This window comes from Hyperolius riggenbachi, chromosome 11 (assembly GCF_040937935.1).
Source record: "Hyperolius riggenbachi isolate aHypRig1 chromosome 11, aHypRig1.pri, whole genome shotgun sequence".
NCBI classification, from domain to species: domain Eukaryota; kingdom Metazoa; phylum Chordata; class Amphibia; order Anura; family Hyperoliidae; genus Hyperolius; species Hyperolius riggenbachi.
In genome coordinates, this window is record NC_090656.1 from 5,876,793 (window position 1) to 5,891,891 (window position 15,099).

Here is a 15,099-nt window from a genome sequence, read left to right on the forward strand (position 1 = left end):
CCGTGAGTATGAGCCATTAGACACCAACGCAATGTGTGCTCTGTGAATGGGGCATTGGTTTTTCATTGCAGTGAGTTATTCTGCGTTAAATGTTGTTTTAATGTGCGACTTTAAGGTCCCACTGTGAACTTAGCCTCAGACTTCAGTCAGAAACACCTGATCTGTTGTATGCTTGTTAAGGTCTGTGGCTAAAAGTATTAGAGGCAGAGGATCAGCAGGACAGCCAGGCAATGTGCATTGTTTAAAAGGAAATTAATATTAGTGATGGTCGTAATCATTACGTTTATGCTAAATTTTGCATACAATTTCACAACGACTCCCGTATGTAATTGCAATTTGTACATTTAATTGATTTTGTGTAGTCACTCGCAATTTCGTGTAATTTCTGCATAATTTTATGCCGACTTCACTGCGGTGAATAGCAAAACCCCATTATTGCTACGTATGTTTAGGAGAATAGTGGATACAAGTCAAAACAAAAAGAATTTTTCAAAAAGTAGTTTGTAGTTTTTGATAAAAATCGATTTAAAAAATGCAAAGGAAAAATGTTTTTTAATCTCCGAAAAATGACAGTTTAAAAACCATTTTTCCTTTGCATTTTTAAAATCGATTTTATCAAAAACTACAAGATCTTTTTGACTTATACTCACTATTCATCTTAACATATGTAGCGACTTTGGTGTCAATTGCATGTATAGGGGGGTTTTGCTATTAACCGCTAAAGTCAGCACAAAATTACGTGAAACGTATGAATGATTACAATTACAGATGAAATGAATTATGATTTTCTTCCCGATATTTTGCATTATGATTTTGCATTGTAATCGCAAATTTTAATGCAAAATGCTATGCGAAATTTGTGCTCATCACTTATAAATATGTCAGCCTCCGTATCCCTCTCACTACAGATGAGCGTTGAGGAGTTCTGTAAAAAACAAAAACGGACACTTACTGGGGCTTCTATCCCCCCTGCAGCTGTCATGTCCTGCGCCGTCCTCCTCCGATCCTCGGTTCCCCGCCGCCGGTTACCGTCCAATTACTCATCTAACTAGACGAATGCAACTGCGCCTGCGCGGCCCCGCGCATCCTCGCCGACACGAGCGGGAGCAAGGATCGTAGAGGAAAGCACGGGACAGCTGCAGGGTGTCGGTAGAAGACCCAGGTAGGGGCTCATTCACACCTAGGGAGTTTGCGCTTATTTTTTAGCGCCGACGATTTTCAAAATCGCCTTAAAAGCGCTTGTGCAATGAATCCTTATGGGATAGTTCATATTAGTGCGTTTCTTCCGCTTTCCGCTCAGCAAAGCACTGCCTGTACCATTTTAGGGCGATTTTGCTACAATGGAAGGTCCAGGAAAAGCGCAAAATGCTCACAAAATCGCTTTATGTGGCGACTGCGTTTGCGCTTTCATTAATGAGTGAAAGAGTTAACTTTCTGACTGACGTCAGGAAGTAAAAAAACATAATCGCTCTGCAAAAAGCGCTTACAAAAGCGCTTTACAAAAAATCGTAGCGCGCAGGTAAGCACTGGGAGGGGAAAAAAAGTCACCCACAAAAATTGCAAAACGCTGGCCTTAGCGATTGCGATTTTAAATGTGTCTTAGTGTCTAGTGTCAGTTTTTGTTTTTTTAAAAGATCCACCGAACCCCTTTAAAAATACACTTTAAGAGAATCTGTACTGTAAAATTCTTACAATAAAAAGCATACCATTCTATTCATTATGTTCTCCTGGGCCCCTCTGTGCGGTTTCTGCCACTCCCTGCTGCAATCCTGGCTTGTAATTGCCATTTTTAACCAGTGTTTACAAACAAAAGACATAGCAAGTGATACGCTGAGACAAGCTCAGTGTGTGAGTCATACAGAGTGTGCAGGGGGCCTGGAGAGGGTGTGTATAGCTTCTAGCCAATCACAAGCAGCACAGCACATTCCAGCCAGACTGCTTCAGCCCCACAGAGCCGACAGAGGAGAGAAGATTAGATCATATACAGATATAATACAGCCACTGTGCAACTAGGAAAGGCTGCAGTTAGACAGAGCACATTAGAAAAGGTATAGGAACTTATAGGATAGAAGAAATAAGGATGAAAATTTTGTTACAGAGTCTCTTTAAGTACGATACACTTAAGTAAATATAAGTACAACACAATTTTAATCTTCAGACAAAAACAGAAGCAAGAGACAAAGACCTGTTCACACAAACAAGCAAAAAAACTTTATTGCAAATGTTTATTTAACATCAATGAAAAACAAAGGTAATTAAAAAAATGCTGAAAAAGTTACAGACAAGATAAACTAGTCCATATGATATCATGGTAATCATGCAATTGGTCATTTTTAGGCAGGAACCTCTATGCCTATGCTGGGGTATTGGAGGATTGGGTGACAGTCTGGGCCTGTAGTGTAGTTGCCCATTCATGCCCATGCTGGGGTAATGGAAGGATTGGGTGCCAGTCTAGGCCTGTAATGTTGTTGCCCATCTATGCCCATGCTGGGGTAATGGAAGGATTGGGTGCCAGTCTAGGCCTGTAATGTTGTTGCCCATCTATGCCCATGCTGGGGTAATGGAAGGATTGGGTGCCAGTCTAGGCCTGTAATGTTGTTGCCCATCTATGCCCATGCTGGGGTAATGGAAGGATTGGGTGCCAGTCTAGGCCTGTAATGTTGTTGCCCATCTATGCCTATGCTGGGGTAATGGAAGGATTGGGTGCCAGTCTGGACCTGTAGTGTGGTTGCCCATCCATGCCCATGCTGGGGTAATGGAAGGATTGGGTGCCAGTCTAGGCCTGTAATGTTGTTGCCCATCTATGCCTATGCTGGGGTAATGGAAGGATTGGGTGCCAGTCTGGGCCTGTTGTGTGGTTGCCCATCTATGCCCATGCTGGGATAATGGAAGGATTGGGTGCCAGTCTAGGCCTGTAATGTTGTTGCCCATCTATGCCTATGCTGGGGTAATGGAAGGATTGGGTGCCAGTCTGGGCCTGTAATGTTGTTGCCCATCTATGCCTATGCTGGGGTAATGGAAGGATTGGGTGCCAGTCTAGGCCTGTAATGTTGTTGCCCATCTATGCCTATGCTGGGGTAATGGAAGGATTGGGTGCCACTCTGGGCATGTAGTGTGGTTGCCCATCTATGCCCATGCTGGGATAATGGAAGGATTGGGTGCCACTCTGGGCCTGTAGTGTGGTTGCCCATCTATGCCCATGCTGGGATAATGGAAGGATTGGGTGCCACTCTGGGCCTGTAGTGTGGTTGCCCATCTATGCCCATGCTGGGGTAATGGAAGGATTGGGTGCTAGTCTAGGCCTGTAATGTTGTTGCCCATCTATGCCTATGCTGGGATAATGGATGGTTTGGGTGCCAGTCTAGGCCTGTAATGTTGTTGTCCATCTATGTCCATGCTGGGGTAATGGAAGGATTGGGTGGCAGTCTAGGCCTGTAATGTTGTTGCCCATCCATGCCTATGCTGGGGTGATGGAAGGATTCAGTGCCAGGCTGGGCTTGTAGTGTGGTTGCCCATCTATGCCTATGCTGGGGTAATGGAGGATTGAGTGCCAGTCTGGGCATGTAGTGTGGTTGCCCATCCATGCCTATGCTGGGGTGATGGAAGGATTGGGTGGCAGTCTAGGCCTGTAATGTTGTTGCCCATCCATGCCTATGCTGGGGTGATGGAAGGATTCAGTGCCAGGCTGGGCTTATAGTGTGGTTGCCCATCTATGCCTATGCTGGGGTAATGGAGGATTGGGTGCCAGTCTGGGCATGTAGTGTGGTTGCCCATCCATGCCTATGCTGGGGTGATGGAAGGATTCAGTGCCAGGCTGGGCTTGTAGTGTGGTTGCCCATCTATGCCTATGCTGGGGTAATGGAGGATTGGGTGCCAGTCTGGGCATGTAGTGTGGTTGCCCATCCATGCCTATGCTGGGGTGATGGAAGGATTCAGTGCCAGGCTGGGCTTGTAGTGTGGTTGCCCATCTATGCCTATGCTGGGGGTATTTGGAAGGATTGGGTGCCACTCTGGGCCTGTAGTTTGGTTGCCCGCCTATGCTGGGGTAATGGAGTATTAGGTGCCAGTCTGGACCTGTAGTGTAGTTGCCCATCTATGCCCATGCTGGGGTAATGGAAGGTTGAGTGGCAGTCTGGGCATGTAGTGTGGCACTGGGAAAGTTGGGTGGCCTCCTGGAACTGTGCTGTGGTACTGGAAGAACAGAATGGCCGTCTGGATGTTTACAGTGACAGTGGGAAGTTTAGGTGGCTAATGGTGGTAGAATGGACTTGAATGGGAACTCTTACCATGGAGCAGCATCTATCAAATGGCAGCCTGAACCAGTAATGTGGTACTAGAGGACGGTGTGAAGGCCTGGGTTCCAGCAGTGTCCTGACTTGCAGTTTGGGCCTCTAATTTAGTGCTACAGGGGAGGTGGCAGATTGAGCGCTCTCATAGGCACAGGGTTGAACAGCAATCTGAGCCTGTAATGGGATCCTGTGCTGGCACTGTGACAGTACCAAGGAGACCGCCTAGACTATTAAACTATGGTATGTATAACGTCTCTTGATTGGTTGGTCACAGGGCGGTGGAGTCGGTGAGTCTGCAAAATTATTGGGTACCTGGAGTTGGAATCGGTGGTTTCATAAACTGAGGAGTCGGAATTGGATGATTTTTGTAGGGAGTTGGAGTGGAATGGTTTTCATACCCACTCCATAGCCTTCCTACGCTTGGTTGGTCACCGGGCTGTGGAGTTGAGGAGTTGGAGCAATTTTGGGTACTTGGAGCCAGAAGTTTCATAAACGGAGGAGTCAGAGTTGGAGTCAGATGATTTTTGCACTGATTCCAAAGCCCTGGTTGGTCAACATAATATCTACTGTATCTATAATGTCAATGATGATTGGGCAGGAAGCTCGCTAAATGTTTAATGCATTATTGGACACAACTGTATGCTATCCTGCTGATGGGGTTGCCTGGCAGCCCATATGTTGGCAGTGCAGGCTGACTGGGTAGAAGGAGACGTCTGGTGTGGTTCTGAGGCTCTTTCAGAAGGTAAAAGCACAAAAAAGACACAGGAGCCCCTTATGGTGTAGAAGTTAGTGGTATGAGATGGTCTTATAATAAAAACTACTCACAAGTGTGGGTTACACAACCGGCAACCATAATGTCGAGCAGGAGAGGGAAATCCGTCCTCACTGAGGTCTTTAGATCTTCTATTGGAGATGAATTATTTTCTGGAAGAGTTCCAAAGCACTCTACAGATTAACCCCTCAAAAGAAGAACTTGGGGAGAGGGAATGCACACTGGGATGTATGAGGGATGCCAAAGATGATCCCTCGAATTTGGCCAAATCATTTACGAGTCTCAGTTATCTGGCACTGGCGGGGATGGGCTGATACCGGTTGCTTGAGAGTCAGTGTCAAACATAGGCCCAGCTAATACAGCACTATACCCCACTCTAAATGCATACCATGAACTCTGTATTAAATGTTAAAATACAATCATTGAAATTATATTAAGCATGGGGAATTCAAAATTCTGCATTTCTTCTTTGCTCTAAAAGATTACTTACAGCCTTAAACCTACTACCACAAAAGAAAAAAAAGGAAGCAGAACAGCATTCAAACAGTTAAACACAGCATTTACTTCTTCGGTGAAAATCTTGTTGCACAATCCGAAGAAGTGATAACATTAACTTTTGTTTACATTCCTTCATCAGCTATCATTAGTAAAGATTAGCAGCAGTGCTGAAACTGAGCTGCACACATAGTAGAAGCAGAGAGAGATGAGAGAGATGAGAAGTGATCACTAGATAGATTTTAATATATGAATACAGCAGCTATGCAGCAAAATGCAATGGCAGCTTTCAGAGCAGATAAACTGTACTTAGGGAACTTGTCATTTGTAAACAGACAATATTATTGTGCACAAAAGCAAATATGGTAACTTTATGGGTAATAAAAAGTAGAAAAACAAATTTTATTGAATGTTATGTCATGTTATGTTTAATTTGTGCTTGTGGGCTGAGACTGTTGGTTAGTTGAGTTCTTGATAACCAGGACTTTACTGTATATATTCTAAACAAAGGCTTACCCGAGGCAGTACACCACTGATAAAGGATACATAGATTCTTTAAAACAAAGCGTTTCGCAGGTCCCAGCTCACTTCAACAGGTTTATACAACGTCCTAAAGAAGAAAACTGCATAATGGTCAAAGGAACAGGGGCACCAACACATGATAAAGTACACAAAAACACTGGTTAAAAATGGATGTAGTGATGGACTTAACTCCCAGAAGTCAGAATCGACAAGTCTAAATTCAAAAACAACATTTTAATTCCACATTCAAAAACAAGCTCCAATTGCGATGTGTTACGCAGGAGAAAACCGCTTCATCGTGCAAAATTAATGGAGTATCTGTCATGTCCAAGTCATCAAGCTTGGCCCCAAGCTGGAATACTTGGACACAACAGATATTCCATTGTTTTTGAATTTGGACTTGTCTGACTTCATTGAAATCCACCAGAACCTCCATTTTGTAACCGGTTTTTAGTGTTTTTTATCCAATGTTGGCGCCTCTGTTCCTTTCACCACTACGCCATTATTGTCCACCCTTGGTGTAGGGGTGCTTTCCCCTTCTTCTATACTACTGAGAGCGACTTCTTAACCTGTGTGGGGTGAGGTCACCCCATCTGCTTATACAATGGTTGCATTGGTGGTAACCCATGTTTGTGAGTATGACTCTTTTTTCTAAGTTTTGATGAACCGAATAATTTAACAACACATACTAAGTTACACTGGGCTCTCGGTTTCTATCTCCTCCCATCTTTTTATTTAAAGTGTAACTGTCGGGCATAAAAGCAAAAATCAATTCTTTATTTTTATCTGGTAAACAAGTAATAAGGATGCTAACCAGGCAATCCAAAAGTTACAATCACTATTACTTTTCTTGTTGATAAATTATTATTCCCCAGTTTACCTGACTCTTATTTGGTACACACAAAATTTGGTACGCACAAAGGAAGTTGCAGGGCATGCTGGGTTGTCTTTTTTTGCTTCTCTACTTTCTCCTTAGACTTAACTAATGCATCCTGATTGGCTGAAGCCTCTTTCCCTCCTGTTTTCCCCTCCCACACCTCTGTTCCTCGCTGATTGGCCAATATTTCTCATGCTGAGACAATGCACTTTCTATAGTGGAGGGCGGGCAAATCAGGCAGAGGAGAGTAAGGGAGAAAATTACATCAGGATTGGCTTCAAAATAGCCACACTGAAAATGTGAAATGCTAAGAAGGATTTTCTCTTTTTTTACTGTAGAAAAATCACTAAAATCAAAACGTGCACAGTGCATTACATCTGTTATGTAAGTAGAGCAAGTATTTACTTATACAGTGGAGGAAATAATTATTTGACCCCTCACTGATTTTGTAAGTTTGTCCAATGACAAAGAAATGAAGTCTCAGAACAGTATCATTTCAATGGTAGGTTTATTTTAACAGTGGCAGATAGCACAACAAAAGGAAAATCGAAAAAATAACCTTAAATAAAAGATAGCAACTGATTTGCATTTCATTGAGTGAAATAAGTTTTTGAACCCTCTAACAATAAAAGACTTAATACTTAGTGGAAAAACCCTTGTTTGCAAGCACAGAGGTCAAACGTTTCTTGTAATTGATGACCAAGTTTGCACACATTTTAGGAGGAATGTTGGTCCACTCCTCTTTGCAGATCATCTCTAAATCCCTAAGGTTTCGAGGCTGTCTCTGTGCAACTCTGAGCTTGAGCTCCCTCCATAGGTTTTCTATTGGATTAAGGTCCGGAGACTGACTAGGCCACTCCATGACCTTAATGTGCTTCTACTTGAGCCACTCCTTTGTTGCCTTTGCTGTATGTTTTGGGTCATTGTCGTGCTGGAACACCCATCCACGACCCATTTTCAGTTTCCTGGCAGAGGGAAGGAGGTTGTCGTTCAGGATTTCACGATACATGGCTCCGTCCATTTTCCCGTTAATGCGATTAAGTTGTCCTGTGCCCTTAGCAGAAAACACCCCCAAAGCAAAATGTTTCCACCCCCATGCTTGACGGTGGGGATGGTGTTTTGGGGGTCATAGGCAGCATTTTTCTTCCTCCAAACACAGCGAGTTGAGTTAATGCCAAAGAGCTCTATTTTGGTCTCATCAGACCACAGCACCTTCTCCCAGTCACTCACAGAATCATTCAGGTGTTCATTGGCAAACTTCAGACGGGCCTGCACATGTGGCTTCTTGAGCAGGGGGACCTTGCGAGCCCTGCAGGATTTTAATCCATTGCGGTGTAATGTGTTTCCAATGGTTTTCTTGGTGACTGTGGTCCCTGCTAATTTGAGGTCATTCACTAACTCCTCCCGTGTAGTTCTAGGATGCTTTTTCACCTTTCTCAGAACCATTGACACCCCACGAGGTGAGATCTTGCGTGGAGCCCCAGAGCGAGGTCGATTGATGGTCATTTTGTGCTCCTTCTATTTTCGAACAATCGCACCAACAGTTGTCACCTTCTCTCCCAGCTTCTTGCTAATGGTTTTGTAGCCCATTCCAGCCTTGTGCAGGTCTACAATTTTGTCTCTGACATCCTTGGACAGCTCTTTGGTCTTTCCCATGTTGGAGAGTTTGGAGTCTGCTTGATTGATTGATTCTGTGGACAGGTGTCTTTTATACAGGTGACTAGTTAAGACAGGTGTCCTTAATGAGGGTGACTAATTGAGTAGAAGTGTCTAACCACTCTGTGGGAGCCAGAACTCTTAATGGTTGGTAGGGGTTCAAAAACTTATTTCACTCAATGAAATGCAAATCAGTTGCTATCTTTTATTTTAGGTTATTTTTTCGATTTTCCTTTTGATGTGCTATCTGCCACTGTTAAAATAATCCTACCATTGAAATGATACTGTTCTGAAACTTTTAATTTCTTTGTCATTGGACAAACTTACAAAATCAGTGAGGGGTCAAATAATTATTTCCTCCACTGTATGTGCATGTTTTTTTTTTTTTTTTTTTTTTTTTTAGATAGAATGGCTGACAGCTCCTCTTTATAAACATTTGTCACTAGGAGCGCCTGTAAGACGTCTTCTCTTAAATCCCAGTGTAGGTTGACTGGTTATTGGTACCACACATTGAGCCACTGGAGGTTATTTGGCATCAGGAACATGTCCTGTGGCGGCACGGGCTAGATTGGCCCACTCTCTGGTTCTCCATTTTGCTCTCGAAGGGTTTTGGTGGCATTCCAGAAGCCGACAAGCTTCACAAACCAAAACTTCCCATCCCCAGAATTCTTATATGCGTCACCAAACTGAAGATGTCAACTTTATTGTTAAAAAAAAAATTACAATAAAATGTAGGTTCTATTATAACCAAGTAGTAACACGAACACCATTCTGCTCAGGCGGACTGGTGAGTTAGAGTGCGCCGCAGCCCGGCAGACAGAGAAGAACTAGTTAGACCGGGCACCGAGGAGTTAACCGGCAGTGGTGAGAGCAGACGCAGGCAGATTACTCATTCTTGAGAAGAGCCTGCTCTGTCTAAACTTTTCAATAATTATCAGGAGGCAGCAGAGAGGGAGAGAGCGGCGTTATTAAAATTCATGTGCACAGCTTGGTGCTGCAGCAGATGTTGGTATAATTAGAGAGGAAAAAATTATGAAATTAATTTCTGGTTCAGTGTAAATTTCAGCGCTGGGGGAGCGGAGGGGGAGCGGAGCTCATGTATACAGAGAGTATTGCACCGGGGAGCCGGCGCACACACACACACACAGACACACACACGCACGCACACACTCACCAGCTGCCAGGGAAGCGGTAATTGTCAGAAGATATCCAGAGGGAGAAAGCCAGAGAGAGAGAGCCTGGTATAAAATATTACCATGTATTATTCATCCACTTAAAGGCACAGCCTAGGAAAGGCGAAAAAGAAAGCCGGGTACATCTGCCGTGCGGAAGAATGCGGCGGCCAAGACTCTGTATGCAAGATTCAGAGGAACAGACTAGAGATGCTGGGGAAATATGCATTGTTATGTGTAAAAGAGGGTCAGCATACGATCTGATGTGTAAGGACTGTTAAAGAGGCCCTGTAGTGACATATAGCAGAATGCAGTAAAGAGGCCCTGTAGTGACATATAGCAGAATGAAGTAAAGAGGCCCTGTAGTGACATATAGCAGAATGCAGTAAAGAGGCCCTGTAGTGACATATAGCAGAATGCAGTAAAGAGGCCATGTAGTGACATATAGCAGCATGCAGTACAGAGACCCTGTAGTGACATATAGCAGAATGCAGTACAAAGGCCCTGTAGTGACACATAGCAGAATGCAGTAAAGAGGCCCTGTAGTGACATATAGCAGAATGCAGTATAAAGGCCCTGTAGTGACATATAGCAGAATGCAGTAAAGAGGCACTGTAGTGACATATAGTACAATGCAGTAAAGAGGCCCTGTAGTGACATATAGCAGAATGCAGTAAAGAGGCCCTGTAGTGACATATAGCAGAGTGCAGTAAGGAGGCGCTGTAGTGACATATAGCAGAATGCAGTAAAGAGGCCCTGTAGTGACATATAGCAGAATGCAGTAAAGAGGCCATGTAGTGACATATAGCAGCATGCAGTAAAGAGGCCCTGTAGTGACATATAGTAGAGTGCAGTAAAGAGGCCCTGTAGTGACATATAGCAGAATGCAGTATAGAGGCCCTGTAGTGACATATAGCAGAATGCAGTAAAGAGACCCTGTAGTGACATATAGTAGAATGTAGTAAAGGGGCCCTGTAGTGACATATAGCAGAATGCAGTAAAGAGGTCCTGTAGTGACATATAGCAGAATGCAGTAAAGAGGCCCTGTAGTGACACAAAGCAGCATGCAGTAAAGAGGCCCTGTAGTGACATATAGCAGAATGCAGTAAAGAGGTCCTGTAGTGACATATAGCAGAATGCAGTACAGAGGCCCTGTAGTGACATATAGCAGAATGCAGTAAAGAGGCCCTGTAGTGACATATAGCAGCATGCAGTAAAGAGGCCCTGTAGTGACATATAGCAGAATGCAGTAAAGAGGCCCTGTAGTGACATATAGCAGAATGCAGTACAGAGACCCTGTAGTGACATATAGCAGAATGCAGTAAAGAGGCCCTGTAGTGACCTGTAGCAGAATGCAGTAAAGAGGCCCTGTAGTGACATATAGCAGAATGCAGTAAAGAGGCCCTGTAGTGACATATAGCAGAATGCAGTAAAGAGGCCCTGTAGTGACATATAGCAGAATGCAGTAAAGAGACCCTGTAGTGACATATAGCAGCATGCAGTAAAGAGGCCCTGTAGTGACATATAGTAGAATGCAGTAAAGAGGCCCCGTAGTGACATATTGCAGAATGCAGTAAAGGGGCCCTGTAGTGACATATAGCAGAATGCAGTAAAGAGGCCCTGTAGTGACACATAGCAGCATGCAGTAAAGAGGCCCTGTAGTGACATATAGCAGAATGCAGTAAAGAGGCCCTGTAGTGACATATAGCAGCATGCAGTAAAGAGGCCCTGTAGTGACATATAGCAGAATGCAGTAAAGAGGCCCTGTAGTGACATATAGCAGAATGCAGTAAAGAGGCCCTGTAGTGACATATAGTAGAGTGCAGTAAAGAGGCCCTGTAGTGACATATAGCAGAATGCAGTAAAAAGGCCCTGTAGTGACATATAGCAGAATGCAGTAAAGAGGCCCTGTACTGACATATAGCAGAGTGCAGTAAAGAGGCCCTGTAGTGACATATAGTAGAATGCAGTAAAGAGGCCCTGTAGTGACATATAGCAGAATGCAGTAAAGAGGCCCTGTAGTGACATATAGCAGAATGCAGTAAAGAGGCCCTGTAGTGACATATAGTAGAATGCAGTAAAGAGGCCCTGTAGTGGCATATAGCAGAATGCAGTAAAGAGGTCCTGTAGTGACATATAGCAGAATGCAGTACAGAGGCCCTGTAGTGACATATAGTAGAGTGCAGTAAAGAGGCCCTGTAGTGACATATAGCAGCATGCAGTAAAGAGGCCCTGTAGTGACATATAGTAGAGTGCAGTAAAGAGGCCCTGTAGTGACATATAGCAGAATGCAGTAAAGAGACCCTGTAGTGACATATAGTAGAATGTAGTAAAGGGGCCCTGTAGTGACATATAGCAGAATGCAGTAAAGAGGTCCTGTAGTGACATATAGCAGAATGCAGTAAAGAGGCCCTGTAGTGACACATAGCAGCATGCAGTAAAGAGGCCCTGTAGTGACATATAGCAGAATGCAGTAAAGAGGTCCTGTAGTGACATATAGCAGAATGCAGTACAGAGGCCCTGTAGTGACATATAGCAGAATGCAGTAAAGAGGCCCTGTAGTGACATATAGCAGCATGCAGTAAAGAGGCCCTGTAGTGACATATAGCAGAATGCAGTAAAGAGGCCCTGTAGTGACATATAGCAGAATGCAGTAAAGAGGCCCTGTAGTGACATATAGCAGAATGCAGTAAAGAGGCCCTGTAGTGACATATAGCAGAATGCAGTAAAGAGGCCCTGTAGTGACATATAGCAGAATGCAGTAAAGAGACCCTGTAGTGACATATAGCAGCATGCAGTAAAGAGGCCCTGTAGTGACATATAGTAGAATGCAGTAAAGAGGCCCCGTAGTGACATATTGCAGAATGCAGTAAAGGGGCCCTGTAGTGACATATAGCAGAATGCAGTAAAGAGGCCCTGTAGTGACACATAGCAGCATGCAGTAAAGAGGCCCTGTAGTGACATATAGCAGAATGCAGTAAAGAGGCCCTGTAGTGACATATAGCAGCATGCAGTAAAGAGGCCCTGTAGTGACATATAGCAGAATGCAGTAAAGAGGCCCTGTAGTGACACATAGCAGCATGCAGTAAAGAGGCCCTGTAGTGACATATAGCAGAATGCAGTAAAGAGGCCCTGTAGTGACCTATAGCAGAATGCTGTAAAGAGGCCCTGTAGTGACATATAGCAGAATGCAGTAAAGAGGCCCTGTAGTGACCTATAGCAAAATGCTGTAAAGAGGCCCTGTAGTGGCATATAGCAGAATGCAGTAAGGAGGCCCTGTAGTGACATATAGCAGAATGCAGTAAAGAGGAGCTGTAGTGACATATAGCAGAATGCAGTAAAGAGGCCCTGTAGTGACATATAGCAGAATGCAGTAAAGAGGCCCTGTAGTGACATATAGCAGCATGCAGTAAAGAGGCCCTGTAGTGACATATAGCAGAATGCAGTAAAGAGGCCCTGTAGTGACCTATAGTAGAATGCAGTAAAGAGGCCCTGTAGTGACATATAGCAGAATGCAGTAAAGAGGCCCTGTAGTGACATATAGCAGAATGCAGTAAAGAGGCCCTGTAGTGACATATAGTAGAGTGCAGTAAAGAGGCCCTGTAGTGACATATAGCAGAATGCAGTAAAAAGGCCCTGTAGTGACATATAGCAGAATGCAGTAAAGAGGCCCTGTAGTGACATATAGCAGAATGCAGTAAAGAGGCCCTGTAGTGACATATAGCAGAATGCAGTAAAGAGGCCCTGTAGTGACATATAGCAGAATGCAGTAAAGAGGCCCTGTTGTGACATAGCAGAATGCAGTAAAGAGGCCCTGTAGTGACATATAGCAGAATGCAGTAAAGAGGCCATGTAGTGACATATTGCAGAATGCAGTAAAGAGGCCCTGTAGTGACATATAGCAGAATGCAGTAAAGAGGCCCTGTAGTGACATATAGTAGAATGCAGTAAAGAGGCCCTGTAGTGACATATAGCAGAATGCAGTAAAGAGGCCCTGTAGTGACATATAGTAGAATGCAGTAAAGAGGACCTGTAGTAACATATAGCAGAATGCAGTAAAGAGGCCCTGCAGTGACATATAGCAGGATGCAGTAAAGAGGCCCTGTAGTGACATATAGCAGAATGCAGGAAAGAGGCCCTGTAGTGACATATAGCAGAATGCAGTAAAGAGGCCCTGTAGTGACATATAGCAGAATGCAGTAAAGAGGCCCTGTACAGACATATAGCAGAATGCAGTAAAGAGGCCCTGTAATGACATATAGCAGAATGCAATAAAGAGGCCCTGTAGTGACATATAGCAGAATGCAGTGAAGAGGCCCTGTAGTGACATATAGCAGAATGCAGTAAAGAGGCCCTGTACAGACATATAGCAGAATGCAGTAAAGAGGCCCTGTAATGACATATAGCAGAATGCAATAAAGAGGCCCTGTAGTGACATATAGCAGAATGCAGTGAAGAGGCCCTGTAGTGACATATAGCAGAATGCAGTAAAGAGGCCCTGTAGTGACATATAGCAGAATGCAGTAAAGAGGCCCTGTAGTGACATATAGCAGAATGCAGTAAAGAGGCCCTGTACAGACATATAGCAGAATGCAGTAAAGAGGCCCTGTAATGACATATAGCAGAATGCAATAAAGAGGCCCTGTAGTGACATATAGCTGAATGCAGTGAAGAGGCCCTGTAGTGACATATAGCAGAATGCAGTAAAGAGGCCCTGTAGTGACATATAGCAGAATGCAGTAAAGAGGCCCTGTAGTGACATATAGTAGAATGCAGTAAAGAGGCCCTGTAGTGACATATAGTAGAATGCAGTAAAGAGGCCCTGTAGTGACATATAGTAGAATGCAGTAAAGAGGCCCTGTAGTGACATATAGTAGAATGCAGTAAAGAGGCCCTGTAGTGACATATAGTAGAATGCAGTAAAGAGGCCCTGTAGTGACATATAGTAGAATGCAGTAAAGAGGCCCTGTAGTGACATATAGCAGAATGCAGTAAAGAGGCCCTGCAGTGACATATAGCGGAATGCAGTAAAGAGGCCCTGCAGTGACATATAGGAGAATGCAGTAAAGAGGCCCTGCAGTGACATATAGCAGAATGCAGTAAAGAGGCCCTGCAGTGACATATAGCAGAATGCAGTAAAGAGGCCCTGTAGTGACATATAGCAGAATGCAGTAAAGAGGCCCTGTAATGACATATAGCAGCATGCAGTAAAGAGGCCCTGTAGTGACAAATAGCAGCATGCAGTAAAGAGGCCCTGTAGTGACATATAGCAGCATGCAGTAAAGAGGCCCTGTAGTGGCATATAGTATAATGCAG

General features: G+C 44.1%; 1 protein-coding gene across 2 annotated transcripts in view; it reads right to left on the reverse strand.

Annotated features, from left to right (window-relative positions):
• LOC137538314 (protein CBFA2T3-like) overlaps window positions 1–15,099 on the reverse strand; it is a 386,498-nt gene that overhangs the window by 199,234 nt on the left and 172,165 nt on the right. The gene's annotated exons all lie outside the window — the stretch shown is intronic.